The sequence below is a fragment of the Patella vulgata genome, chromosome 8, assembly GCF_932274485.2.
Source record: "Patella vulgata chromosome 8, xgPatVulg1.2, whole genome shotgun sequence".
Lineage (NCBI taxonomy): Eukaryota > Metazoa > Mollusca > Gastropoda > Patellidae > Patella > Patella vulgata.
In genome coordinates, this window is record NC_065886.2 from 38,626,733 (window position 1) to 38,631,291 (window position 4,559).

The following is a 4,559-nucleotide window of genomic DNA, read 5'->3' on the forward strand; positions in this document are numbered from 1 at the left end:
GGTATTTTAAACAATTATAACGAACCAGTATACAATTAAAATCTCGCATAACCATGAATACTGCATTGATACTCGCTTTGTTTTTGTGTAAGTACTGTTTATTATCTGTATAGCAATATCTTTAATTTGCTGGTTTCCGTTAATTTGGATCAAATTGTGATCTGAGGGTATTTTATAGAAATTAGTCATTTAAATATCAAAGTAATTTGACTGAAATTTTCAATCTTTGTCATTATCCGTTTTAAATTATGATAATGCATCTTTAAAGATCAGTGATAAATTACTATGTACGCGTTTTTGCCGGCAAAAAGTCGGTCTTAGACCCATTTTCTATGTGTGCGTTTTAGCTGGCGAAATAGTCTAATACAAATGTAATGGGACCCTTTTAATTACGTACATGGAAAACGGGCTCATATTATGGGACCTGTCCATTTAATCGGCAAAAACGCGTACATCCAAAACGCGCCTTTGTCAATGAAAATTTTATCATATAATCATTGTTTTTTGTATTAATTATTATTATTTTTTTAGAGAGATACATGTACAGATAATTCTAAAACTAATCGATCCGTGATATGTCTTGATAGAAATAAACTCAATTAAAGTAGGACATTAACATCCAATATGATCTGTGTTTTAATCAGATTGCTAACGAATCATCTGGTCAATCGTTTTGCCTAGTTTACTCATTTTTCTATTTTCCAAATTTCAGTTTTCAACGTATTAAACTTTTCGGCAGCAGTTGATTGTGATGCTGTGGGTATACAATGCCGTGCGAGTGCAATGGCAGGAGGTAAAAACTGCAAGTAAGTACCAAGACGTGAAACTTATGTGGTTCAGTGAGTAAGACGCTGGCTCGGTATTCGGGCGGTGGTAGATTCGTTCCTAGTGTTGGCCCTGACAGTTCCTCTGGATTCTCCTCTCTTCTTCCAATGATTTTTCACAAAAATAACATCTACAACTCATATAATTGACGTCGTCTTCAATGACAGCGTCTGCGAATGGTTGTTCATAGAGGCTGCCATCTTGGCACTATTTTGTGCGTTGGTCGTGTCTATTTCAGATATACACAATCAATTCTGTTGTTGTTTTTAGCGTTGGGATTGACTAATAGTTAATTTATTTCAGTTCTAAAACAAATATCTTAAACTTTAACGCAAATTTAGAAAATAGCCAAATTCTGGCTGGGATTACTGAGCAAAATGGCCATTCACTGTATACGTGCGAAAAAAAAGCTAGCCACCAATTAATTTTCGTACGTTAGTTACGTACGTAAATTTGTATTACTACAACGACTTTAGTAAGTATACTCGCCCAGTTTAGATAATATTGCCCAAAATTATCTGACGAAGCAAGTCAATTTAACCTATCCCTGACGTCAAACTGAAACAAATTTATATATATGAACCAATGTTATATAAGCTTTTAGCTAGTTTCTGTATTATATATGTTATGTTATAATTGATACTTGGTAAATAAATATTGTTTAAGCCAATCTATATCAAGTATAAACACGACATCAACCAATCAGATTATGTCGTCGTTATCACATCTTCAAGATGCATTATGCCAGATTTCTTTAAAGAGTTGACCGTTCTTGCTATAACAGTTCAAAAATAGGTTAATGAAAAATTTTAACTCAATTACTTTATTCGGAGCGAAGTTATCAACTCAATTACTTTATTCGGAGCGAAGTTATCACTGTTTGAAGTTTTGATGATCTAGAGTGTTGGTTATAGGCTTATCATGTGAATACTTGTCTAAATAATTGTTTATATAATATTTGAAGCCAAAATAAAGGCCTGAAAAAAGTAGATTTAGCTCCTAAATAATGCATCTTTAAATAAATAAAACTTTTCTTAAAAATGAAATAGGTGGCAGTGATGTTATAACATTTCGCCTGATAAATAGGTAGAACTTCAGTTTTCAATATTGTGGGAGACAGTTTCATAAGCCTAGTTGAAAGTAGATTGTCGACAGTCTTGCTGGAACTATACTTTGAATGGGTTGTTAGGCTTTAAATTCTTAATGGGGGTGGGGTTTGTTTCCAACCGCCCTTGAGAATTGTCGTATCCTTGGGACATTTCCAAGTGTATCTGTGGGAATATGTCCGAGGTCTGACTACTGAAATATACATAACTATATGTGTTATATGAGTTCATTGCCGAATACTACTCGCATTGCTTTATATTGAAGAATGCAAAATTAACTATGAACAAAAACTCAACCAGCTCGCAAATGTCGATTGGCAAAATATACCCGTCGACCCGGCGAATGCCAACCCAGTCAACCGAAAGATACATAGTCACGTCGCTGTCCAGGGAGAGGGTGGCCGCGTGGGTGGGGGGGGATCGCGACTGTCGAGGAAATATTACTTGAATATACTAGTTAACTATGCCGGAGGCACCCCTTGTTTATTCGGAATCAATACATTAATGTATTAATGTGTAGTGTGTTATTAGTCTATTCAATATTTTTCAGTTCCGTAGCTAAAGCCAAAAAGTGCTTGCAAGATGCTAACTGTTTCAGTGGAAATAACAAAGAACAATATGAAAAGTATTATAATGAACTTAAATGTGGTGAGTTTATTTAATATTTAAAACAATTCTCACTTTGACATTAAACATCGTTTTCATTTTGTACAAAATTAATGCTTACCTGTAGAATAATATGTCTAGTCATTCGAATGGTGTGTGTGTGTGAGGGGGAGGGGGATCTGTGCTTGATGTATGATCTATAGGCTTGGCAGGCGTTATATCATAAGTCATTGATTCAAGTGACGTGGTTTCGATTCCCCTCTTGTACGTGAAAAGAAGTATGGTCGCCTGCCCAACGTCGAGAGTTCCCCAGGGTCCTCCGGTTTCGCCCCACTGCTGATGACCCCTAGGCGCGAGCAAATTATTGAAATAAAATGAACGATATGTTAGTCACGAAATGACCTAGTTTTTGTCGAGCGGATGTTAGACTTCATTTCTCTCTCTCTCTTATACATTCGTCGCCTTCCCAATGCTGCATACATGTAGCCTCTATCGTGTTGAGATTGATTTCAAAGCAAGCATATGGCAATTATTTTGTGGTGGGGTCAATTAGGGTGCCTGACAAACCCGGTATCTATGTTTTGTACCTTTGAATAACGATCGATTGTAGGACGTTTTTGTGGTGGAATAGGGTTCCAAACATTAAAGAGATTGAAAAACACGACAAATACCCCATAAACATTTATTAAGATTTGTTTGGTTTTCTTTTATCATAGGTGGAAGCATGACAGTTGCTAGTATAACATTGCTGTCGCTGACAAGCCTTTTTATGGCAGTCAAGAGCTACTTTTAAATGTGGAGAATAACTGTTAAGCAGATATAGCGATTTACTATTTGAGAGACAATAAATAAACTATATGTTCCAACTGAATATCTTAAAGGAAGCTGAAACCAAGACTGAAGTTATTAATTTATTTTGATTTATTCTATCGATCTTGGCATTTTAATGCAGGCCCAAATTGCCTCAAAACACATCCATAATATCTCTGCCAGTTTATCTAATGACATGTATTTTAGTTCTGTGGTAATGTATTGCATTTGTTGTAAGATTGAATTTTAATAAACAAATATGAAAACTATTGGTGTGACTAATAAAATGGTCTCTAAACAATAAGTCTGTTATTGGGTCGCTTGTCCAACTTCGTGGGTTTTCTTCCGGCCCTCCAGTTTTCCCCTACTGCTAATGACCCCTACACGCAAGCGAATTATTGAAATAAAATTGGACCTTATGTTAGTCCAGAAATGGCCTGTGTCGAGTGGATGTTAAACCACATTTCTCCCTCCCGTCCCCCTCTCTCTCTCTCTCTCTCTCTAGAAGCACAGGAGTGGTACATCAAGCAATCCCAGAATAGGGAATATGGTGCGCCTTTAAAGATTCATCACGGTACCTCGGTCTATTTCGGTATCCCACCCTATATGAGACTAAGATCGTCCTCTATGTTTGTATTATAACTACTGTTTAATGAACGTAATAATTCTAGGCATGACTACGTTTGTTGTGGCTTTATTTCTCCTAACAATTTCCCAGCATCCCCACTGAGACACATTACAAGTTGCTGATTGCCACTTGTTTAAAATGTACCAGATAATCGATCTATTCAGTACTTTTCCCACCAAATTCACCAGGCTATTTCTCCATTCTAAGAATTTGTCTATGAGTCTGAGGTAAAGATGTTTATGGCCTAGTTATGGTAGGTACCGTGCGCCAAAAGGGTGTCATTAAGCTGAAAATAAACACTCCAAGTCTTAAATCAACAAACGGTATTTAGTTTATTGAATTCTTACATATAATGGAATATGAATTACCAATGTTATCAAGTTAACATATTTCAAATTGGATCTTTTAAAGATATATTACTTTGGGAAGCGGGAAAACAACTCTGTTGCTATATCTGCTGATTAATATATCTGAACTACCTGTTGATAAAAATTCTATTAATGACGAGTAGTTTGAAATTCAGATAAACTGTATTAAAATATTCGCCATGGTCAAAAGGCATGCAGACATACGTCACACATTCC

The 4,559-nt window shown here is 35.9% G+C and overlaps 1 long non-coding RNA gene across 1 annotated transcript; it reads left to right on the forward strand.

Moving 5' to 3' along the window:
* On the forward strand, window positions 1-3,547 carry LOC126829614 (uncharacterized). The gene is made up of 4 exons (XR_007683475.2): window positions 1-87; window positions 713-806; window positions 2,482-2,579; window positions 3,254-3,547. It is a non-coding gene; the product is annotated as an uncharacterized LOC126829614 (long non-coding RNA).
* The last annotated feature ends 1,012 nt before the right edge of the window (window positions 3,548-4,559 follow it).